Genomic DNA, 25,713 nt, shown 5'->3' on the forward strand with positions numbered 1-25,713 from the left:
ACACATACACATACACACACACACACACACACACACACACACACACACACACACACACACACACACACACACACATACACATACACACACACACACACACATACACACACATACACATACACACACATACACATACACATACACACACACACAAACCTTCATAAACAAGACATATACACTAACAACGTCATACAGCCCATTCACACCTACACACCTGTCCGCCCGCCCACTAACCTACACACCTACCCGCCCACCCATCCACCCGCAAATACGCCCATCCACCCGCCCAACCGCCCGCAAATTCACCCACCAACCCGCCCACCCGATCAAACCCCTGCACGCCCTCATAACACCGCCCCCTCGCCTGTCCAGCCGAGCAATTAACGAAGCCCACCTCATGACGGGCGGCCGGGTGGGTGGGGGTGAAGGGGGAGAGGGGGGGGGAGTGTCATGTCGGCGAGGACGTGGGCGTAGGGCGGAGGCATGTCACTTAACCCGTTTTCTCGGATGCCGGCTCGTCTTTTTCCGTATTTCTCTCCGTTTCTCTGGATTTTATCCTCGTTCTGTCTCTCTGGCTGTTTCTTTCTCCCGTTCTCGTTCTCGTCTTCTCTCTTTCTCTTTCTTTCTCTCTGTCTGTCTGTCTGTCTCTCGTTCATTCTCTCTGTCTCTGTCTGTCAGTCTGTCTGTCTGTCTCTCTCCCAATCCCCTCTCTCTATCCCTCTCCTATTCCCCTCTCTCTCACATCTCCATACCCCCTCTCCCCCTTTCCTCATCCATCCCCCTCCCCTCTCTCTCTCTTACCCCCACCCCCTCCTCCCCTCCCACCCACTTCACCTTACCTGTCTCCTCGCCTCCGTCACCTGGCGTCCGATAGGAAGACTCACCTGCAAAAAAAAGAAGAAAAAAATCGTCAATTAAAATTCGCACGGTTAGTTAATATGGGCGGCGGGCGTAAGTGATGGGCGGGGGGGGGGGGGAATGGTGCCATTTTGTCTTTAATTATTTATTTTCTTTCTTTAATTCTCATGCGGTTATCTTTTTTTGTTTGTTTGTTTGTTTCAAATTCTTAATTATGTGTCAATTATATTTTTGGTATACTTTAAAAATTCTTATTCATTTATCAGTTCATTTTTGTTGACCTTTAAAATTCTTGTCAATTCATCATTCATTTTTTGTATATTCTAAAAATTCTTATTGATTTATTAATTATGTTTGTTTATATTTAATATTCTATCTAATTTATTAATTAATGAGTAATGAGTATATTTTAAAATTCTTTTATCATTTTATCATTAAATTAAATATATCTATATTTTTCTTGTATTTATTCCTTCATTTATCATTTTATCATTAAATTAAATATATCTATATTTTTCTTGTATTTATTCCTTCATTTATCATTTTATCATAAAAATTAAATATATCTATATTTTTCTTGTATTTATTCCTTCATTTATCATTTTATCATAAAAATTAAATATATCTATATTTTTCTTGTATTTATTCCTTCATTTATCATTTTATCATAAAAATTAAATATATCTATATTTTTCTTGTATTTATTCCTTCATTTATCAATTCTCCTTTGTGTATATTTCACTTTTGGGGGGATGAATCAGTCAACGCCCTGCCTTAACAACATAACATAAACTCATCTAAATCAATCGAACTAAAAGACAAAACCAGACAACAAAAGCAAGAACAATTACAAAAAAAAAAAAAAAAAAAAAAAAACACAAAAACAAACAAACACGTTATTTCAGGAAGCCGTGCAACCCACCCCCACTCCTTACCTTCCCCCCTCCCTTCCTCCTTCTCCTTCTTCCTTCCTCTCCTCCTCCTTTTTCTTCTTCTTCTTCTGCTCCTCCTCCTCCTCCTACTTCTTCTCCTTCTCCTTCTCCTTCTCCTCCTCCTCCATCCTCTCGTCAACCCATCTACCTGAAAGCATCTACCCGCCGCCTATCCCTCCCCTCCCCTCCCCCCCACAGCGGATAGAGACGTCCCCGAAGCCCCAGTGCCGCGGGTCACCACCGCCGGGTCGCCCCCAGGGGTCAGCCGGGTCAAGGGTCATCCCGGAAGCCGAAATCTTCGCAGGTCAGCTCATTAGGCGGCCATTTATCACGCCCGCGGAGGCCTCTCTCCGGAAACCCTCGCCGGAAGCCCCACGGGATGCTCTAAGGACAAGCTCTATGGGCTCTATAGACTGCAATAGAGTCTGCGAAGGAATGAATACGCCGTGGGCGGCCGGGGGACCCACGCCCGCGCAAATGGGCGTTCCCTTGCGTGCGTTTCTTTATTTCCCTCTTAAATTCATCTCCCGATCTATACTATAGGAATATATACATATATACTCCATTTCTACATCTACTTATCGAACATGCTTGTTTGCGTGTATGTGTGTGTGTGTGTGGGGGGGGGGGGGTATGTGTACGCGCGTGCGTGTGTAAATACTTAAAACAATCAAGCAAATAAATAACTAAGAATATAAAAATATGAAAAAATAAGCAACACGCACACACACACATATATACATAATATACATATACAACAACCAGCCTACTCTCGCCCTCTGACCCCCCCCCCACCCCCCGCCAAGTACGTGAATGAAAGCGAGCGAGCATCCGTGCGTGCGTGCGTGCGTGCGCTGCCGGATCCGCGTGCTCATCTTTGCGAGGAACGTGTGAGGGCAGAGACGGTCCCAGAATCTCCCTCTCTGTGCGGGCGCTGTTAATAGGTTGGAGGGAGGGAGGGAGATGGGAGGGATGGGATGGGAGAGGGATGGGAGGGAGGGAGGGGGATGGGAAGGAGGGAGAGAGGAGAGGGAGGGAGGGAGGGAGGGAGGAGGGGGATGGGAGGGAGGGAGGAGAGGGATTGGAAGGGAGGGAGGGGGGATGGGAGGGAGGGAGGGAGGGGAGGAGGGATGGGAAGGAGGGAGATGAGAGGGGGATGGGAGGGAGGATGGGAGGGGAGAGGAAGGAATGAGGGAGGGAGGGGGATGGGAGAGAGGGAGGGAGGAGAGGGAGGGAGGGAGGGAGGGAGGGAGGGAGGGAGGAGGGAGGGAGAGGGAGAGAGGAGGGAGAGAGGAGGGAGAGGAGAGAGAGAGAGAGAGAGAGAGAGGGAGGGAGAGGGATGGGAGGGAGGGAGAGAGAGAGAGAGAGAGAGAGAGAGAGAGAGAGAGAGAGAGAAAAGAGAGAGGAGAGGGGAGAGGAGAGAGGGAGAGAGAGAGAGAGAGAGAGAGAGAGAGAGAGAGAGAGAGAGAGAGAGAGAGAGAGAGAGAGAGAGAGAGAGAGAGAGAGAGAGAGAGAGAGAGAGAGAGAGAGAGAGAGGGAGAGAGAGAGAGAGGGAGAGGGAGAGAGAGAGAGAGAGAGAGGAGGAGAGAGAGAGAGAGAGAGAGAGAGAGAGAGAGAGAGAGAGAGAGAGAGAGAGAGAGAGAGAGAGAGAGAGAGAGAGAGAGAGAGAGAGAGAGAGAAGCCGTTTTTGTTGCGTGGCTGTGAGTCACCGCCGAGGCTCCGTCCAAGCACTGGCGCTATCGTATTTCTCCTCTCTTCTCTTCTTTCTCTTTATCGTTCTCTCTCTTTCTTTCTTTCTTTCTTGACTCTTCTTTTTTCTTTGTTGTTCTCGTTCTCGTTCTCTCTATCGGTCTTGCCTTTCATTCTCTTTCTCTCTCTCTCTCTCTCTCTCTCTATCTTCCTCTCTCCCTCTCTATCTTCCTCTATCTTCTCTCTCCCTCTCTCATCTTCTCTCCCTCTCTCTCTCTATCTTCCTCCTCTCTCCTCTCTCTCTATCTTCCTCCTCCTCTCCCTCTCTTCTCTCTCTCTCTCTCTCTCTCTCTCTCTCTCTCTCTCTCTCTCTCTCTCTCTCTCTCTCTCTCTCTCTCTCTCTCTCTCCCTCCCTCCTCTCTCTATCCTTCCTTCCTCCCTCCTCCTCCTCCCTCTATCTTCCTCTCCTCCCTCCTCCTCTCTCTTCCTCTCTTCCTCTCTCCTCTCTCCCCTCTCTCCCTCCCTCTCCCTCTCTCTCCCGAACACACAGCCATCCATTCTGGTTCCCTCCCCCTCCCCCTCCCCTCCCCCGCCCACTCAAGTAACTCCCATAACTCAGACACAAACGGGCGCCTCCCGATAAGACAATACACTCCGCAGTGCTCCCTTCTGGCGCGGGGAAGGCTACGGAAGGGCCATAGGCTACCGAAGGGCTACCAGAGGGCTACAGGCTACAGGAAGGCTACCATACAGGTTACGGAAGGACTACCAGAGGGCTACAGGCTACAGAAAGGCTACCAGACAGGCTACGGAAGGGCTACAAACTACAGAAGGGCTACCATACAGGCTACGGAAGGGCTACAAGCTACAGAAAGGCTACCAGACAGGTTACGGAAGGACTACCAGAGGGCTACAGGCTACAGAAGGGTTACCAGACAGGCTACGGAAGGGCTACAGACCACCAGAGGGCTACAGGCTATTCTGAGGACGACTGAGAGAGGAAATGAAGGAAAGGGAAAGAGAGCGAGATGAAGTGGGGAGGGAGGGAAACGGGAATAGGAGGAATCGGAGGAGAGAAAGAAAGAAGAGGAGAAAGGGAATAGGAGGAATCGGAGGAGAGGGACTAGGAGAGAGAGAAAGAAGAGGGGGGGGGAAAAAGAGGAAAGTACGAAGGAAAGGAAAACGGAAAACGAAAAGGAAACAAAAGATGGACAGACTGAAAGAAGAAGAAAGGGAAACACAGAAGGAGGAATGGAGGACGTTCCCAACCCCAACACGCGAGGGGCCAGAGAACGAAGGGGAGGAGGAGGAGGAAGAGGAGGAGGAGGAGGAGGAGGAGGAGGAGGAGGAGGAGGAGGAAGAGGAAGAGGAAGAGGAGGAGGAAGAGGAAGAGGAAGAGGAAGAGGAAGAGGAAGAGGAAGAGGAAGAGGAAGAGGAAGAAGAAGAAGAAGAAGAAGAAGAAGAAGAAGAAGAAGAAGAAGAAGAAGAAGAAGAAGAAGAAGAAGAAGAAGAAGAAGAAGAAGAGGAAGAAGAGGAAGAGGAAGAAGAAGAAGAAGAAGAAGAAGAAGAAGACGACGAAGAAGAAGAGGAGGAGGAGGAGGAGGAAGGGAGCCACAACCCCAAAAGGGCGCCCGACTGTGCCTCGCATCATAGTAGATATATGGCTATTTTATGTGGCGTCTTGTTTACAGCTTTCCCCCTTTTTACAATCGCCAAAAGCATCACGCGGAGGCCACAGCTGAAGGGGCCATCACTGCGGCGGCGGGGCGAGTAATGACGTGATAATTAAACCAGCGGACAGTCGCAGCAGCTCGAGGGGCTGTAGCAACGGCATTATGAATATTCTCGCCGAGATCGCCGCGGACGCCCGGGAGAATGAACAATCGCACACGTACAAGCGAGACGGGGCAGAAGGGGCTCGAACGGCGATGGAAGCCCCTTCGAGCAGAGAGCAAATGCAGCGGGAATTCGGGGCGCGACGAAAGCCACCCCGGCGAGGAGAGCGGAGGGGCGGCCAGCAGGCGGGCGAGGCGGTGCAACAATGATTGGTTGATCGGGTCCAAACATTCTCGAGATTGTCTTCGCCAATTACAGGAGCTGCACCAGGGCTGACGGGGCGCGCGTCCGAGTGGACGGCGTCGGATCAAAGCCACCCACACGGCGCCCAGCTTTATAGCCTCTTAAAAAATGGGGCTTTCCATTCTGGCTTGATGATAAGACCACATCGCTGCGCCGACGGAGGAATGGCACAGAGCCCTCTAACTGGGCAAGGCGACAAGCCCGCCATCTGTCGCCGCCGGGAGAGACTACCCAGTAAACAGAGAGGGGAGTGACGTCAGCTCCTCCTGGGGAACGTTCTCCCAATCTCCAGCAGGACAACACAGTCGCCGCACCAGCGCAGGCACATCCTAATCACCCCGGGGCCCCGCGCCGCCGCCCCACAACGGGACCCTCTGTCGGCCCCCGCTCCGCCCGCAATGAAAGGAACATCTCTCCGCTGCGCCAACGAATCAAAGGATACAATTACATTCAGAAAAAGAGAAATCGGACGGGGCAGGGAAGGGGGGAGGGGGGGGGGGATGGCAGCACCTGTGCCGACGGGGAAAACAAGCAAGCAGATAATGGCGACCCCGAACGCGCAGCTCAAGCGAAGAACCGAGCCTTTCTTGTTGACGTCTAGCTCGACCCACGCGGCGGCCGGGACACGCACCCTCCGTGGCACTTTTTGCTTGCTGAGGAGGCCAAGAAGGTGGAGGAAAGGGGGAGGGGCTGGAGGAAGGGGAGGAAGAATATGGGGAGGGAGAGGAGATGGGAGAAGAGAGGGGGAAGGGGAGGAGGAACAAGAAGAGAGAAGGAAGAGGGAAAGGAGATGGGAGAAGAGAGGAGGAAGGGGAGAAGGAACAAGAAGAGAGAAGGCAGAGGGAAAGGAGATGGGAGAAGAGAGGAGGAAGGGGAGGAGAAAAAAGCGTGAAGGAAGAGGGAAAAGAGATGGGAGAAGAGGAGGAAGGGGAGAAGAAGGGGGAGGAGAGATGGGAGAAGAGAGGGAAGGGAGAGAGGGAAGGAAGAGAAGAGAAGAGGAAAGAGAAGAGAGAGAAGAGGAGAGAGAGAATGAGAGAAGAGAGAGAGAGAGGAAAGAGATGAGAGAAGAGGGAGAGAGAGAAGAATAGAGGGAGGAAAAGGAGATGGGAGAAGAAAAAGAGGAAGGGAAGGAAGAACACGAAGAGAGAGTGAAAAAAAGAAGAACAGGAACAAAAGGAAGAAGTAGAGGATGAAGAAAAAAGGCAGAGAGCAGATGGAGAAGGAGAGAGAGACGAGAAGAATATCATCATGGAAAAGGAAAATGGAGGAGAGAGGAAGAGGAGGGAACAGAAGGAGTGCACCAACACTGACCTTAAGGGGGGGAGAGAGAGAGAGAGAGAGAGAGAGAGAGAGAGAGAGAGAGAGAGAGAGAGAGAGAGAGAGAGAGAGAGAGAGAGAGAAGTATGCGAGTGGGATCAAAAGCAGGAAAATGACAATAAAAAGTCATCCCACGAAGGACAGTTCTACTCAGTATTTATGGAAACTTTACGAACCCTCCTCTTTCTGCTTCTCGTTCTCCTCTTTCTGCTTCTCGTTCTCCTCTCTCTCTCTCTCTCTCTCTCTCTCTCTCTCTCTCTCTCTCTCTCTCTCTCTCTCTCTCTCTCTCTCTCTCTCTCTCTCTCTCCCTCCCCCGAAAGGCCCTGCCAACCCATGCCAATCCCTGCCAAGCAGACCATGACAGCCCCGAGGCCGATTCCCCCGCAAGCACTCGCAAGCACTCCCCCGGGGCCCCCGAGCACTCCCCAGGGGCCCCCGAGCACTCCCCAGGGGCCCCCGAGCGACCGTGGTCAGTCTGGCAAGCACTCTTCTCTCCGGCCGGATGCTGGGATTGACCTTTGGGTTCCGACTGCGCGTTTCACTCCGGTCTGCGCTCCGCCTGTCCTCCTGCGCGCGTTGCTTGCACTCTTCCTCGTCCTCCTGCGCGCGTTGGATGCTTTGCCTGCATTCCTGCTTGTCCTCCTGCCTGCACTGCCTGCGCTCTTCCTTGTACTCTTGCTTGTCCTCCTGTCTGCACTGCCTGCGCTCTTCCTTGTACTCTTGCTTGTCCTCCTGTCTGCACTGCCTGCGCTCTTCCTTGTACTCTTGCTTGTTCTGTCTGCTTTGACTGTGCTCCCTTTTTGTCCTCTTGCCTGCACTGTTGCTTGCACTCCTGCCTGCTTTACCTGCATTCCTGCTTGTCCTCCTGCCTGCATTGCCTGCACTCTTCCTTGTCCTCCTGCCTGCTTTGACTGTGTTCCCTTTTCGTCCTCTTGCCTGCACTCTTGCTTGCACTCCTCCTTGTCCTACTGCCTGCTTTGATTGCACTCCTCCTTGTCCTACTGCCTGCTTTGATTGCACTCCTCCTTGTCCTACTGCCTGCACTGTCTACTTGCACCCTCGTCTACATTACCTGCAATGCCTGCTCTCCCTTTCCTACTCCTGTCTGCCCTCCTTCCCGGTAATTCCACCCCCAAGATGGAGTAGGAGTAGGGGGATAAGGAGGAAAGGAAAGGATGGGAGTTGGGTTAGGATAAGGGAGGTCTGGAGGGGGGTATGGCTACGTGTGGGGGGAGGGGGAGATGGGGGAGGGGAGGAGGGTGCTTGCTCCTTAGAATGCTAAGGTTCTTGGGCATCGTCTTAAAGAATCCATTTTCCGGGAGAAGAATTTATCTCAGGGTCTTCTTCCTCTCTTTTCCTCCTCTTCTTCTTCCCCCCTCCCCTTCCTCCAAACCTCCCCCTCTACTCTCCCTATCCTCTCCCCTCCTCTCTCCCCATCTTCCCCCCCGCTCTCCCCATCCTCCCCCCCCAGCTCTCCCCTTCTCCCCCGCTTTCCCTTCCCTCCTCCTCTCTCCCCATCCCCATCTTCCCCCCCTTCCTCCCCTTCCCTCCTCCCTTCCTCCCCTCCCTCTCCCCTTCCTCCCCCAACCTCCTCTATCCCCATCCACCCCCTCCGTTCCCCTTCCTCCCTCCCTTTCCTCCCTCCTTCCCCCTCCCCTGTTTGCTTGAGGACTCCCCCCGGCCCGACCAGCGCCCTGACCACCACCTGCCGCCCCGCAAAAAGGTCCTAAGCAGGAGCTCGCCGCCCGGAGGGGAAAGTGCCCCGCGGGCGAGCATCCAGGTGGAACGCTATCTGAAGGCACAGGGGGGAGGAGGGGGTAAGGAAGGGGGAGGAAGGAAAGAGGGGGAGGAGGGGTGAGGGAGGGGGGAGGAAGGAGGGGAAGGGGGTAAGGAAGGGGGGTGAGGAGGAGGAAGAAGGAAAAAGAAGAAGAGGAGAAGGAGGAGGAGGAGGAGGAGGAGGAGGAGGCGCAGCAGAAAGAAAGAAGAAGACAAAAGAAAAGAGAGAAAGAAGAACGGAAGGGAGAAAGAAAAAGAACACGAATTGGCACCAGAGACAGCCAGACAGAGACAGCCAGACAGACAGACAGACATCGCGGGGGATCGCCAGCCCTTCGCCAGAACCCGTCCAGAGGCATTTCTCATCCACGCAAAAAGACAAAAGATCCTTGAGAAATGTGAAGACGAAGAAGCGAGTCCCGGGGCGCGCTTGCCATGGCCACAACGCCCTGGGGTCGAGTCGGGGACAGAGGGCCAGAGAGAGGGCCAGGGAGAGGGCCAGGGAGAGGGCCAAGGAGAGGGCCAGAGAGAGGGCCAGAGAGAAGGCCAAAGAGCGGGCCAAGGAGAGGGTCAGCGAGAGGGCCATCGAGAGGGCCAGGCAGAGGGCCATCGAGAGGGCCAGCGAGAGGGCCAATAAATAAAATAATAACTAACTAAAAACGAGAATGAAAAATAAGTGAATAAATACAATGAAGATAAATTAATAAACATGATAACAATAACTAGATAAACATAACAAAAAACAACTCGGCCCCATCGAGTCCGACGCCTCAAAATCCTTCGTCAGTCACCCCGACACCTCCGACGCAGCCGCACGCCCGAGGTCTGTGTCGCATCTCGTGTCAATGCTGAATCACGGGCACTTCTGCAGCTCGGGATTTGGGCGCCCGGGGTGTTGCAGGTTCCTTTTGCCTCCTCTCCCTCTCTCTTTCTCTTTCTCTTTCTCTCTCTCTCCCTCTCCATTTCTATTTTTTTCTCCTTCTCCCTCTCTCCCTCTCCCTTTCTCTCTCTCTTTCTCTTTCTCTCTCTCTCCCTCTCCATTTCTTTTTTTTCTCCTTCTGCCTCTCCCTCTCTCTCTTTATCTTGCTCTCTCCCTCTCCCTCTCCCTCTCCCTCTCTCTTTCTCTTTCTCTCTCTCTCTCCCTCTCCATTTCCTTTTTTTCTCCTTCTCCCTCTCTCTCTTTCTCTTTCTCTCCCTCTTCCTCTCATTCCCGGCTTGATTTCAACTGCCTTTCGAGATGCTGCTGTCTGGTAGCTGGTCCAGCGTGAGAAACGAAGGTAATAAAAAAAATGGCAGATAACTAATAGGGAGATTCGTTCTATGCCGGTTTGTCTGTCTGTTTGGCTTGTTTTTTTTTTTTTTTTCTCTCTGTCTTTTTCTTCCTCTACCCTTCTCTCCTTCCCTCTCTCTACCTCTCTCTCCCCTCCCCTTCCTCCCTATCTCTCCTTCCCTCCTTTCCTTTCCCATCCCCCTTCCCCTCTCTCCTTCCCTCCTCCCCTACCCTCTCCTCCCTTCCCTCCTTCCTTCCTCCTTTCCCCTCTCATTCCCTCCCTCCCCCACCCTCTCATTCCTTCCTCCCCACCCTCCTTCCCCTCCCCCTCCCCCTCCATAATTCCCGTCCCAATCTCCCCGCTTCGGTCGAGTGGCTCTCGTTTCCCGCCATCGCCTCGTCCCTCTTCCGAACTCCTCTTTCTCACGTCCTCCGTCCAGTGTCTCAAGGTAAGCTCCCGACAGGTCCTGGATCACCCGCGGGCGAGTCTGCCTAAGTGTCTGCTTGCCACCACGCCCACTCACGCCCGTCTTCGCCTCTCTCTGTCTCTCTCTCTCTGGGCTCTCTCGCTCGCTCGCTCTCTCGTTCTCTCTCTCTCTCTCTCTCTCTCTCTCTCTCTCTTTCCCCCTCTCTCTCCCTCTCTCTCCTCTCTCCCTCCCTCTCTCTCCCTCCCTCCCCCCTCCCTCTCCCGGCTTGACTTCGACTGCCTCGCCCCCTCTAAAGCAATGCCCATGTGAAAGAAACTGGAGACGAGACGAAAAGCAGAAAAAAATATGCCCCCCAAAAAAAGCATTTTAGCGATCACGACAGCAAGGAAAACCATAGGCCTACCTCAGTGTTGTCACCGTATTTTCACCGTCGGAATATTAGTATCACATCACCTTCACCTATAGGCCTATCCACACCAACAGGCCTTTCCTCACGCGCACTTGACCAGGAATTCCTCGCTAAAAAGCCTGTCCTCATCAAGCACTGCTCATTAAAAGCCTTATCCTCACGCGCACTTTACCAGGGACTCCTCAGTAAAAAGAAGAAAATAAGAAGAAGAAGAAGGAGAAGAAGAAGTAGAATAGGAAAAAGAAGAAGAAGAAAACTATCCTCGCCAAGCACTCCTCACTAACACGCCTATCCTCACCAATCACCCGCCTCAACCTCTTTTTCCTTGATTTTTTTTTAGAAAACGTCTCTGAATAACAAAAAGCCTCCCCCTCCCCCCCCCTCAAGGTCCACACGTGCCCTCCACCTCCCTAAACACGTCGGGAACACGCTCCGGAGTCACGATTGGCAGGGGATCTAAGCCACGCCCCCCTCTCGCCCCGCCCCCCAACCCCTACACCTCCGCCGAACCTTGGGCGTCCGCTACGTAACCTTCCCCGCCGATGACACTCGCCCTCCGCCCAAGCCTGTGCCTCCGAAGCCGACGCGGGCGAGGAGTGTCCCAGGGCGGCGCGGGCAGCGAAGGCGCCGTGTTCGTGATATCCGTGGTGTCAGCGCCATCCTCGGCTGACCTCGCACCCCCCACTCCTCCCCCCCCCTCCTCCTCCTCCTCCTCCTCCTCCTCCTCCTCCTCCTCCTCCTCCTCCTCCTCCTCCTCCTCCTCCTCCTCCTCCTCCCGCGCGCGCTCTAGGACTCTCGGTCCGGCTGCAACAGGCCTCCTGGCATTCCTCCTCCCCTTCCCCTCCCCCTTTCCTTTCCCTTTCCTACTTCTTCGCCTCTTTTCATTCCCCGCTTTTCTCTTCCTCCTTCCATTCCTTCTTATTTTTTCGTTTCCTCCTCCCATTTTTTTTTCCATTTTGCTCCTTCTCGAGCTCCTTCTCTTTCTTTTCACCGCGTCTTCTTGCTCTCCTTAACCCAACTTCTCTTCCCATCGCTCTCCCTCCTCTTCCTCCTCCTTCACCACCACCACCTCACCACTTCCTCCCCTCTTCTTCCCTTCTTCCTCTACTCCTCCTCCTCTTCTTCACCTCCTCCTCCTCCTCCGAGTACTACAAAACCTTCCTCCCCGTCCTCGTCCCTCACGCCCACCGCAGCCTCCAGGGCAGCTCGACCCGGGGATTTAAACCTCCTCCGCCCCCTCCCCGCCCCCCCTGCCCCTCCTCCCATCTCCGCGGATCGCACGCACGCCCCCAAGACGCCCTCGTACCGAACGCCCGTCTTCCGTGCGCCCGTGGCCGCCGCAGGACGAGGCAGACCCCCCTCGCGACGCCCCCGAATGGAGGTCAGCTCTCGCCATGCCCCTTCCCCTCCATCATCTCGGGGGCTCCCTTATTCCCGCGCGCTTTTTCCCGCCCTTCGTCTCCCACAGCAACAGGAGGATCGAGCTGCCGGGGGTAGGGGGTAGGGGAGAAGGGGGAGAGAGAGAGAGAGGGAGCTCAGCTGCAGACAATGCCCTTATCATGCACGCTGCCGGGGCCACATTCCATGACCAAAACCGTGCCCGCTAGCCACCAACCTGCCTGCACTTGGGGTGGGGGGCGCGGGGGGGGGGGGGTCAGGTCCGTCCCTCGAGTCCTTGGCGGGGAGGCAGGTCGCCCTCCACCTCGGACTTCATCACGTGGGAGGCGGTGACGACGCAGGGCGAGGCAGGTCGCCCTCCAGGCCCTTAGCCTTAGCCATCCCTTCCCTTCCTACTTCTCCTCCTCTTCCTCCCTTCCTATTTCTCCTCCTCCTTTTCCTCCCTTCCCTTCCTATTTCACCTCCTCCTCTTCCTCCCTTCCCTTCCTATTTCACCTCCTTCTCCTTCTTCATCTCTTTACCTTTATTCTTCACCTTCTCCTCCTTCCAATTTCCTCCTTTTTTCTGCCTTTTTTAACTTCCTTCCTCCTCCTCCTCTTCTTTTTCTTCTGCTTCTTTTCCTTGCTTCCTTCTCCTCTTCCTATTCTTCTGCTTCTTTTCCTTCCTTCCTTCCTCCTCTCCATCTTTTTCTTCTGTTTCTTTTCCTTCCTTCCTCCTTCTATTCCTCCACTTCCTTTCGTGTATCTCGACCCCCTTTCCCTCTATCTCATGTTTCTTATTCTCCGCCTCCACTTCACATCTCCTTCCCCCCGGCCCTCCTCCTCCTTCCTCTTCTCCCACTATCATCTCCACTTCCTCCTCCTCCACTTGCACTTTTCCTCCACCAATTCCACCTCTTCCCCCTAAACCTCTCCCTTTCTCCTCTCCTCCGTCTATTGAATACCTCCACTTCCTCCACCCCTTTTCCTCCTCCTCCTCTCCTCTAAACCTCCTTCTCCTTCTTCCTCTCCACCCACTACTTCCTCCCTCCTCCACCTCCACCTCTTTCCCCTAAACCTCTCCTTTCCTCTCCACCATTACTTCCACATCCTCCTCCTCCTCATTCCCTTAAACCTCTCCCTTCCTCTCCACCACTACTTCCACTTCCTCCTCCTCCTTCCCCTAAACCTCTCCCTTCCTCTCCCCCACTACTTCCACTTCCATTTCTTCCACCTCCTTCCCCTAAACCTCTCCTTCCCTTCCACTGCTTCTCCACTTCCCTCCTCCACCTCTCGCCACACCGCGGTCACGTGGTCGCTCCTCGAAGTGACCCTCCTGGGGTTATCTGCGCCATCGGTAGGAGTCACGGCGCTGGGGGAGGGGGTTAATGACGGCGGCTCTCTCTCTCTCTCTCTCTCTCTTTCTATCTCTCTCTCTCTCTATTTCTCTCTTTCTCTCTCTCTCTCTCTCTCTCTCTCTCTCTCTCTCTCTCTCTCTCTCTCTCTCTCTCTCTCTCTCTCTCTCTCTCTCTCTCTCTCTCTCAGTTTTTTTACCAGTTTCGATATTCTTCTTTTTCCCCATCTCTGTCACTTTTTACCTTCCTTCCTTCCTCACTCCTCCCTCCCTTTCCCTCTCCCTCTACCCATCCCTCTACCTCTCTCTCTCTACTCCTCCCTTCTCCCTTTCCTCCCTTGCTACCCTCTCCCTCCCTCTCCCTCTCCCTCTCCCTTCCCTCCTACCTCTCTCTCTCTCTCTCTCTCTCCCTCCTACCTCCCTCTACCCCTCCCTATACCTCTCTCTCTCTCCCCCTCTACCCCTCCCTCCCTGCTCCCTGTCTCCCCCTCTCCCTTATCGCTCTCTCCCCCTCTCCCTTCTCCCTCTACCCCTCCCTCTCTCTCTCTCCCTCTACCCCTCCCTCCCTTCTCCCTTCTCCCTCTCCCTTATCGCTCGCCAGACAATCGCGCGACGAATTAGCGCGAGAGAAATTGCAAATCACTGTCTGCCTGACTTTTGGTTCGCGAGCCGATCCGCCTGCGAGAGAGAATGCCTTGTCTGGCGAGGATTATTCCCATTAATTCGCTATCATTAATACTCTAATTATTATTACTCACTTTCACATCACTTTTTATAATTTCCTTATCATTAGGATTGTATTTATTACTTTTAATTCCCTCGCTATCATTAATACTCTAATTATTATTACTCACTTTCATATCACTTTTTATAAATTTCTTATCATTAGTACTGTATTTATTACTTTTAATTCCCTCGCTATCATTAATACTCTAATTATTATTACTCACTTTCACATCACTTTTTTGGAAATTCATTATCATTAGTATTGTATTTATTACTTTTAATTCCCTCGCTATCATTAATACTCTAATTATTATTACTCACTTTCATATCACTTTTTTAGAAATTCATTATCATTAGTATTGTACTTGTTATTGCTTTTAATTCCCTCGCTATCATTAATACTCTAATTATTATTACTCACTTTCACATCATTTTTTATAATTTCATCATTAGTATTGTATTTATTACTTTTAATTCCCTCGTTATCATTAATACTGTGATTATTATTATTACTAACTTTAATAAACATCACTTTTTTACTAATTCATTATCATTAGTATTGTACTTGTTACTACTAATGACCCCTTCGTTATCATTAATAAAGTAAATATCACAAATCACTTTATCATTGTTTTTGTATTCATGTTACTAATGCTGGCTTCGTTATCATTAACACTACAACTGTTATTACTACGGACTCCATTATCATTATTATTGTTGTTGTATGCAGGTTATTAACGTCACCTTCGTCATCATTAACGTTGAGGTTATTATCATCATCAATTTCGTTTTTGTTGTTGTTGTATTCTTCTTAATGATTCCTCTCTCTGTTATGAACGCTAATTTGGTGATGAAGAAAAAATCTTGTCCATCGCTAATTTAATTAATAATAATGATAATAATAATAATAATAATGATGATGATGATAATAATGATAACAATAACTATAATAATAATAATAATAATAATAATAATAATAATAATAATAATAATAATAATAAAAATGATAATAATAATAAAAAATGATAATAATAATAATAATGATAATAATAATAAAATGATATTAATGATGACAACGATAATAATAATAATAATAATAATAACAATAATAAGAATATGAATAACAATAATGATAATAAGAATAACAAATCATAATGATAACTATAGTAATAAAAGTAATAATAACAATAACAACAGATAATTTGATAAACCACTCCCTCCCCCCCCTCCCCCAGACCCCCCCCTCCTCTGACAGCACCTCCAGCGACTTCCTCATCCCGCCCTCAGTTTCATCTCTCCTCACAACTCTACTGCATTGTATCCCTTATCCCTGCCTAATCCACACTGACTCGACATATTCCTCATTAAACTTCCTTCCTCTCCTTCACACTCCCTTCCCCCTTCCTCCTTCCTCCTCCCTCCCTCCCCACTAAACACCACCCCTTTCCGAATCTCACATTTATTACCTCCTCCTCCTCTTCCTTCTCTCCTTCCTTCCCCTCCCCTGCTCTTCCTCTCTCCACCTCACTCCTCCCCCTGTCTTCTCCTTCTCCTCACCTCCCTCTGTCTTCCCTCCTGTCTTCTCTCCCTCCCCTCCTCCTCTCCTCACCTCCTCCCTCCCTCCCTCCTCCTCCTCCCCCTGTCTTCCTCTCCCCCCTCCTCATCCTCCCTCTCCCCTCCCCTCTTGATCCATCACCTTACATCTACGATCATTCAACCTCCCTACCTACTTGATATTCCATCTCGCCCCCACCCCCTTCGTCCCTCCCCCTCCCTCCCCCTCCCTTCCCACTCTTCCTCCCGTGACCCACACCCCCACCTCCCTCCCTCTCCCCCGTGACCCACATCCCTCCCCCTCACCCTCCCTCTCCCTCTCGGGTATGTAGGGAGAGGGAGGGAGACAAGGAGGAAGGGAGGGAGGGACGCTATGGGAGGGAGGGAGGGAGGGAGGGACGCTATGGGGGGAGGGAGGGACGCAATGGAAGGAGGGAGGGAGGGAGGGACGCTATGGGGGTGGGGAGTGGAGGTGACGCAGCCATGGAAGGAGGGAGGAGAGGAGTGAAGGGGAGGGACGGCATGGGGGAGATAGGGAGGACAGAGAGGGACTACTGAGGACGCAAGGGAGGGAGGAGGGAGGGAGGACGCATTGAGGACGCAATGGAGGGAGGGACGCAATGGAGGGAGGGAGGGAGGGAGGGAGGAAGGGAGGGAGGGAGAGAGGGAGGGAGGGAGGGAGGGAGGGACGTATTTGAGTGATGGAAGCGAGATGGAATACAAATGGCCGCCCGCCCTCCCTCCCTCCCCCGGCCGATCTGGAGTGGAATCCATCACCTCCTTCCATCGCCTTTTATCGACTCCCTCCCTCTTCCCTCCGCCGCCTTCGTCCGGCCTTTGGCACCCTCCGCCGCCCGCGCGCCATCTATCGGGAGCTATCGACACCAGTTTTCCGTTCGGGTACGTGGCGTGTTCCGGCGGGAGGGAAGACCAGTGAGAGGGAGAGGGAGAGGGAGAGGAGGAGGAGGAGGAGGAGGAGGAGGAGGAGGAGGAGGAGGAGGAGAAGGAGAAAGAGAAGGAGGAGGAGGAGAAACTGTAGGAGGAGCATGAGGAGAGGAGAAATTGAAGGCTGAGGAGGAGGAGGAGAAATTGAAGGAGGAGGTGGAGGAGAAGAGAGGAGGGAGGAGGAGGAGAGAAAGAGGAGGAGGAGGAGGAGGAGAATTGAAGGAGGAGGTGGAGGAGAAATTTGAAGGAGGAGGAGGAGGGAGGAGGAGGAGGAGGAGGAGACAGAGAAAGAGGAGGAGGAGGAGAAAGAGGAGGAGAAAGAGAGAGGAGGAGAAAGAGAGGAGGAAGAGGAGGAGGAGAGAGAAAAGAGGAGGAGGGAGGAGGAGGGAGGAGGAGAAAGAGGAGGAGGAGTGAGGAGGAGGAGAAAAGAGAAGAAGGAGGAGGAGGAGGAGAAAGAAGGAGGGAGGAGGAGGAGAAAGTGAAGGAGGAGGAGGAGGAGATGGTGAAGAGGGAGGAGGAGGAGGAGAAATTTGAAGGGGAGGAGGAGGAGAAAGGAAGGAGCAGGGAGGTGGAGAAGAAATTGAAGGAGGGAGGAGGAGGAGAAAGTGAAGGGGAGGAGGAGGGAGGAGAAAGAAGGAGGAGAAGGTTGCGGAGAAAGGAGAAGGAGGAGGAGGAGGAGAAATTGAAGAGGAGTGAGGGAGGAAGAAATTGTTGAAGTGAGGAGGAGGAGGGAGAAAGTGAAGGAGGAGAAGGTGGAGAAAGAGAAGGAGGAGGAGGAGGAGAAATTGAAGGAGGAGAGGTGGGAGAAGAAATTGAAGGAGGAAGAGAGGAGGAGGAGGAGGAGGAGGAGAAAGAGAAGGAGGAGAAGGTGGAGAAAGAGAAGGAAGGAGGAGGAGAAACTGAAAGGAGAGAGGAGGAGGAGGAGAAGAAATTGAAGGAGGAGGAGGAGGAGGAGGAGGAGAGAGGGAGGAGGAGGAGGAGGTACACACACAGACACACACACATATGTATATGCATACCTATTACACACATTCACACATTACCAAAAAAAAAAAAAAAAAGTACCCACAACCCCGATACCCAAACACAACCTCACCCTTAAACCACGCACCGATACCCTCCCCCCCCTCACCCCCTTTTCTTGCACCTAGTTCCCTGCATTCCCCTTTAATAACTGCATGACACAGGTCTGCATGACACAGCTCTGCATGACACAGCTCTGCATGACACAGCTCTGACTGCGCCTGACAAAACCTGCCATGTCTAATCGAGATTATTTTTTTAAGTATCATTCTTATCAATGTGCTGATAATTACGATAGAAATGGCATTAGTAAGAACGATAATCAAAATACTGAAAGAAATAATGCTTTTATAATTAGCATCGTTATTACCATTATTCCTCTTAATATATCTATTTCTATATATACTTTACATACATCATTAACAGCAATCATCCTCATAATAAAGAAATTATGATAATTTTCATCCTTAATCCCATTATTAATCTTTTTTTTACATATATATAATTTGCATGACTTGCCAACGGGGCCACAAAACCCGTTTTCTATGAATCGCTTCTCTACGTTTTCTTTCGTTGCGCCTCGATACTTCGTAGGACAAACTTAAATAATATCAATGATAATGAGTTTCACTTTAACCTTCACTTAACAATATTAATGATGATAATAATTTTCACTACAAACTCCAATATCAATTTATTAGTAGTGATAGTGAGTGAAGTAAAAAAAAAAAAAAAAAAAAAAGATAATAAAATAAAAACATGGAATCGTATTTGGTGAAGTGATTTTTTTTCTTTTAATTCTTAAAACATCCCTTCATAGGGTGCATGCAGCAAAAAATAGAAGAAAAAACAACAATAACAATAACCATAATAACAATAGCTACAAATACAATAATAATAATTATAATAATAATAATAATAATAATAATAATAATAATAATAATAATAATAACAAAAAAATAATAACAATAACAATAATAATAATAATAATAATAATAATAATAATAATAATATTAACAAAAACAACAATAATAACAACAACCCCGACTTATAACAACAACAAGAATCCCTCCGACATCACCAAAACAATACCAAGAACAACCATGTCCCGATAACGCCCTCCGCCCCCTCTCGCCCCCCCCCCCCACACACAACCACCTTGAGAACCACCTGTCGGCCGGCTTCCTCCGCCGCTCGCACGACCACCACCTGTTCCCGCGGGCGCCGACCACCACCTGCGCCGGCAGCCTCTCCTCCTTCGCTGTCGGGGCGGAGGAGGAGGAGGAGGAGGGGGTGGAGGAGGAGGAGGAGGGGGTGGAGGAGGAGGAGGAGGAGGGGGTGGAGGAGGGGGAGGAGGAGGAGGAGGGAGGAGGAGGAGGAGGAGGAGGAGGAGGAGGAGGGGGAAGAGGAGGGAGGAGGAGGAGGAGGCGGAGTGGAGGGAGAGAAAGAAAGAAAGAAAGAAAGAAAGAAAGAAAAGAAAGAAAGAAAGAAAGCGAGAGAGAATATAAGAGAAGAGAAGAGAGAGAGAGAGAGTGAGATAGAGAAAGAAAGCGGGATGAGAGAGAACCGTAGACACACACAGACAGACAGAGAACAAGAGAGACCCAGCCGCGAGAACCCTCCTCCCGGCGCCGCAGTTTCCACAATACGGGCAAGCGCATCGACGTCCCCCACCCCCCCTCCACCCCCTCCATCGACGTCCCCCCCCCTCCCTCCACCCCCTCCAGCCCTTCCAGCCCCTCCAGCCCCTCCCCAGTCCCGCCCCACTGACAAATTCCGGACTCGGTGTCTCGGGGGAGCAACCTTGACAATGACACACTTAGGCAACCGGACGGCGTTCCCTCGGACCGACCCGGGCGAGTCGTCTCCGCTCCCAGGCCTAGTTGCTGCCCTCTCGACTGGAGGGAGGGAGGGAGGGAGGGAGGAGGGAGGGAGGGAGGAGGAGGAGGGAGGGAGGGTGGAGAGGGAGGGAGGGAGGCGCGAGCAGGGCGGGCGGGCGGGCGGGCGGGCGGGCGGGCGTGCGCGTGGCGGGCGGGCGGGCAAGGGCGGGCGGTCTGTGTCTCTTATTCTCTTTGTATCTGTCTCTGTTTCTCTCTCTCTCTCTCTCTCCCTTCCCTTCCCTCCCTCACTCTCACTCTCACTCTCCCCTTTCCTCCCTCCCTCTCTCTCTCGTTCTCTCTCTTTCTTTCTCTCTCTCTCTCTCCCCTTCCGTCCCTCTCTCTCTCTCTCTCTCTCCCCCTTCTCTCCCTCTCTCTCCCTTCCCTCCCCCTCTCTCTCTCTTTCTCTCCCTGTCATCCCTCACTCCCTCATCCTCTCTCCTTTCTTCCTTCCTTCCTTCTCTCCCAATTCCTCCTCTGTCTCTGCCTCAAGGGCTGCCACCTTATTAACAAACAATAGAAACCTGGAAACACACCCTCCCTCCACCACCTGACCTCCCCCCCGCCCCCTCCCCCCCTTCTACCCTGTACTTGACCCCTTGACCTGCTTTGCCTCATGACCCAAGGCCGATGTGCCAAGGGCTATTGACCTCCAAATGACCTGCCTGATCGCGAGACTCACCTCTGCCCCTGTCAAGGATTCCTGGCAAGTCATGACGTGTTGTTTCCGTTTTCGAGAACCTGAGGTTTGATAAGACTAATGCAAACAGATACAGTCGCTTTCTCTCTTTCTACCTCTTTCCTTTCTTCCTTTCTCCCTCTCTCTCTTCCTCTTCCTCTTCCTCTCTCTTCCTCTCTCTCTCTCCCTCCCTCTCTCTCTCTCTCTCGTTCTCTCTTCTTTCTCTCTCTCTCTCTCCCCTTCTCGTCCCTCTCTCCCTCTCTCCGTTCCGTCTCCTCTCTCTCTCTCTCTCTCCCTCTCTCTCTCTCTCTCTCTCTCTTTCTCTCCCTGTCATCCCTCACTCCCTCATCCTCTCTCCTTCCTTCCTTCTCTCCCAATTCCTCCTCTGTCTCTGCCTCAAGGGCTGCCACCTTATTAACAAACAATAGAAACCTGGAAACACCCTCCCTCCACCACCTGACCTGCCCCCCCGCCGCCCTCCCCCTTTCTACCCTGTACTTGACCCCTTGACCTGCTTTGCCTCATGACCCAAGGCCGATGTGCCAAGGGCTATTGACCTCCAAATGACCTGCCTGATCGCGAGACTCACCTCTGCCCCTGTCAAGGATTCCTGGCAAGTCATGACGTGTTGTTTCCGTTTTCGAGAACCTGAGGTTTGATAAGACTAATGCAAACAGATACAGTCGCTTTCTCTCTTTCTACCTCTTTCCTTTCTTCCTTTCTTCCTTTCTTCCTCTCTCTCTCTCTTCCTCTCTCTCTTTCTCTCTCTCTCTCTCTCTCACACACACACACACACACACACACACACATACACACACACACACACACACACACACACACACTAACACACACGCACACACACACACACACACACACACACACTCACACTCACACACACTCACACACTCACTCACACACTCACACTCACTGACACTCACTGACACTCACTGACACTCATTGACACTCATTGACACTCACTCTCTCACACACATACATATATGAATGTATGTATGCATGTATATATGTATCTATTTAAACACACACACACACACACTTCTCCCTCCCTTCCTCCACCTTCCTCCCTCCCCCCGCCTCCCTCCACCTTCCCCCCTCCTCCCTCCCTCCCCCCGCCTCCGCCAGGTCCGCTGATGAAACCCTTGCGAAAGTGTTTATCTCGCCTTTAATCTTAAGTACAGTGATTCTGGTCGCTTTTTGTATCTACAATCGTGACGGAGGTATGGCTAAGGGCGGTGGGGGGAGGGGGAGGGGCGTTGAGGGGGGGAGAGTGGAATGTAGGGAGATGTTGGGGTGAGGTGAGGTGGGGTGGAGTGGGGTGAGGATGGGAAGGGGAAGGGGAAGGGGAAGGGGAGGGGAGGAGAAGGGAGGAGAGTGCAAGGGAGGGGAAGAGAAGAGAAGGGGAAGAAAAGAAAAGGGGGAAGAGAGGGAAGGGGCGTAAGAGAGGGCAAAGGAAGGGAGAGAAGCGTAAGGGAGGGAAGAAGAAGGAAGGGGAACTTAGAGGAGGGGAGAAACAGAAAAATCCTAGGCAACAGAACTGGAAATAATCAACATCTTAATGAGAGAAGTCGACCTCTAAAATCCCTATCGTAAGTAGTCTTGCAAACGACTACGAAGCAACTGTAGAATAAAAGAGAAGAATAGATAACAAGAGGAAGCTCAACCACGCAGACAGGGGACGAAACGGACGGCGGATGGAGCCCCGAGAAGCGAGGGCGGTCAGATGGGCGTCGGGCGGGGATTGGCGGGCGCCGGGGGTCAAACGCAGCTTTTTTCTTCTTCTTCTTCTTCTTCTTCTTCTTCTTCTTCTTCTTCTTCTTCTTCTTCTTCTTCTTCTTCTTCTTCTTCTTCTTCTTCTTCTTCTTCTTCTTCTTCTCAACATGTGGGGGATAATTCGAGTTTCGTGTCAGTCTTCTCCTTTTGGCTCCTTCTCTAGCTCGCTTCGCCGAGTCTCCAGCCGAGGCGCGGCACCCGGAGAGGGCCCCACGGCGGTGCTCTTTCTCCTCCTCCTCCTCCTCCTCCTCCTCCTCCTCCTACTTCTTCTTCTTCTTCTTTTTTTGCAACATGTGGGGGATAATTCGAGTTTCGTGTCAGTCTTTTTTTGGCTCCTTTCTAGCTCGCTTCGGCCGAGTGCCAGCCGAGGCGCGGCACCCGAGGAGGGCCCCACGGCGGTGCCTTGGCCCTCGAACACATGTGCCCGCCCGCCCGTGCCTCCTGTATTTTCCGAGATCTCACACGGCTGTCTGTCTGTCTGTCTGTCTGTCTCTCTCTCTCTCTCTCTCTCTCTCTCTCTCTCTCTCTCTCTCTCTCCCTCTCTCTTTCACTTTCTTTCTCTCTCTCTCTCTCTCTCTTTCTCTATTTTCTGAGATCTCACACGGCTCTCTCTCTCTTTCTCCTCTCTCTCTCTCTCTCTCTCTCTCTCTCTCTTTCTCTCTCTCTCTCTCTCTCTCTCTCTCTCTCTCTCTCTCTCTCTCTCTCTCACAGCACTCTCTCTCTCTCTTTCTATTTTCTCTTTCTCACACGGCTCTCTCTCTCTCTTTCACTCTCTTTCTTTCTCTTTCTTTCTTTCTCTCTCTCTCTCTATCTTCTGAGGATCTCACACGTTCTCTCTCTCTTTCCTCCTCTCTCCCTCTCTTTCTCTCTCTCTCTTTCTTTCTCTCTGTCTGTCTGTCTGTCTGTCTGTCTCTGTCTGTCTGTCTGTCTGTCTCTCTCTTTCTTCCCCCAGATCATGTTTCTTCCTCTATCTCTTCTTCCTCTCTCCGAGGCCACACCGCCCCTCCCTCTCTCTCTCTCCCAGAGTCTCACGTCTAGGCCCCGCTCCCCCTTTCTCTGATCTCTATCTCTATCTCTTATCTCTATCTCTTTCTCTCTTTCTCTCTTCTCTCTTTCTCTTTCTCTCTTTCTCTCTTTCTCTCTCTTTCTCTGCTCTTTCTTTCTCAGAACCACCCCTCTCTCTCCCCCCCTCTCCCTCCCCCCCAGATCATGTTCCTTCGCCCCCCTTCCTGAGTATATTCTGACCGGGAGGCACAGCAGCGAAACAAGAGAATCCCAAACCAATTCCAACGCGGAATCGAAGGGGGTGGGGGGGGATGACGTCACACCTCGTCCCTCCTTTCCACCTCTCCAGAGTCGCCATGCCCATCCCTCCTCCCCCCTTCCCGAGTGCCACGTCTAGGCCCCTCCCCCTCCTCCTTCCCCTCCCAGAGCCTGCCACGTCCAGAACCACCCCTCCCCCTCCTGCCTCCCCAGAGTGCCACGTCTAGCACCCTCCTCCTTCCCCTCCCCAGAGTGCCACGTCTAGCACCCTCCCCCTCCCCCTTCCCGAGTGCCACGTCCGAATCGATGCATTCACGACCGACTTCAACACCGGACACGATGCCAATACGTACGTCACTGGCTTCAAGTTATTGCTTTGTATATTCATGGTAATAGTGAGAGTGATGATGATGATGATGATGATCTTATGGTGATTGATGTGATGAAAATATGAGGATATGAGGAGGAGGATCCTGTGATGATGATGTGTCGGTGGTGGTGATAATGATTGATGATGATGATGGTGATTGATGAAAATGAGATGACAATAAGATGATGTGATGATGGTGATGACAATATGATGATGTGGTGATGATGGTGATGGTGTTTGATGAAAATATGATGATGTGGTGATGATGGTGATGGTGTTTGATGAAAATGAGATGATGTGTTGGTGATAGTGATGAAAATATGATGATCGGAGGATGACAAAGACGACGAGAAAATAGTAACAATACTGCGGTTACTTCTAATCCCTCATAAAAAAACTACTACCACTACTTCTATTACTACTAATAATAATAACAAAACAATTACACACCTTATCACTTTTAGAAATTCACGAAGTCGGCGATATCAGAGGAAGGTTGTTCGAATTTAGACGCCATATACACCTAATAGCGAAGGCGGAGATGTATGGGGCTTGTAAACTTTTTTTTTTACATCGCCGACTTCGTGAACCTCAAAAATTGATTGCGTGTGTAATTATTTTATTATTATCATTATTATTATTAGTAGTATTAGTAGTAGTAGTAGTAGTTGTTGTTGTTGTTGTAGTAATAGTAATAGTAAAAGTAAAAGTAAAAGTAATAATAAAAGTAGTAGTAATAGTAGTAATAGTAGTAGTAGTAGTAGTAGTAGTAGTAGTAGTTGTTGTTGTAGTAATAGTAATAGTAAAAGTAAAAGTAAAAGTAATAATAAAAGTAGTAGTAATAGTAGTAATAGTAGTAGTAGTAGTAGTAGTAGTAGTAGTAGTAGTTGTTGTTGTAGTAATAGTAATAGTAAAAGTAAAAGTAAAAGTAAAAGTAGTAGTAATAGTAGTAATAGTAGTAGTAGTAGTAGTAGTAGTAGTAGTAGTAGTAATAGTAGTAGTAATAGTAGTAGTAGTAGTAGTAGTAGTAGTAGTAGTAGTAGTAGTAGTAGTTGTAGTAATAGTAATAGTAATAGTAATAGTAAAAGTAGTAATAATAGTAGTAGTAGTAGTAGTAGTAGTAGTAGTAGTTGTTATAGTAATAGTAATAATAGTAATAGTAGTAGTAGCAGTAGTAGTTCTTCGAGCGCCTCGCCAAACCCTCCGCAGACTGGACTCGCGGGCCACGAAGAGGACTCGGACCCAAGACCCACAGGTATGTCCGGACAGAAGACCGGCATGACGCAACGGCTTTACGTAACAGGTAAATCCTACAGGTAAATCCTACAGCTAAAATCGACAGTTAAATTCTCCAACCGAATTCTGAATAGTTCAAATCAACACCTAAATTGTACAACCAAATTCTATGGTTAAAATTTACAACCAAATTCTATAAAGTTAAATTATAGTTAAATTTTAAAATCATATTCTAAAGTTAATTTCTTCACCTAAATTGTACATCCAAATTCTACAGCTAAATTTTAAAACCATATTCTACTGTTAAATTCTACAGCTAAATTTTAAAACCATATTCTACTGTTAAATTCTACAGCTAAATTTTAAAACCATATTCTACTGTTAAATTCTACAGCTAAATTGCAAAGCCAGATTCTACAACTAAATTCTATAGTTAAATTCTACAGCCCAATTCTATATTCTACCCCTAAATTCAACATTCTGCAACACCCACAACCCCCACAACCCCCCACTACCTCGCAATCCCCCTTCTTCAAACAAAAAAAACAAATCACAGACACTTCAGCCCTTCCTCCGAGACGCTCCCCCCCCCTCCCCCATCAAGCACAGGAGAAATACCTCCACCACAGGCGACGTAACGGCTCCTGCAGACCGTTGTGGGCGTGGGCGTGGGGCGTGCGGGCGTGGGGCGTGAGGGCGTGGGGGCGTGCGGGCGTGGGGTATGTGTGTGTGTGTGTGCATGGCGAGGTTTGTGCAACACGAAG

The 25,713-nt window shown here is 50.5% G+C and overlaps 1 pseudogene; it reads right to left on the reverse strand.

The window, feature by feature from the left end:
* Window positions 1–831: 831 nt before the first annotated feature.
* Window positions 832–25,713, reverse strand: part of LOC113813955 (cyclin-dependent kinase 6-like) — a 259,948-nt pseudogene continuing 235,066 nt past the window's right edge.

Source organism: Penaeus vannamei, chromosome 20 (assembly GCF_042767895.1).
Source record: "Penaeus vannamei isolate JL-2024 chromosome 20, ASM4276789v1, whole genome shotgun sequence".
NCBI lineage: Eukaryota > Metazoa > Arthropoda > Malacostraca > Decapoda > Penaeidae > Penaeus > Penaeus vannamei.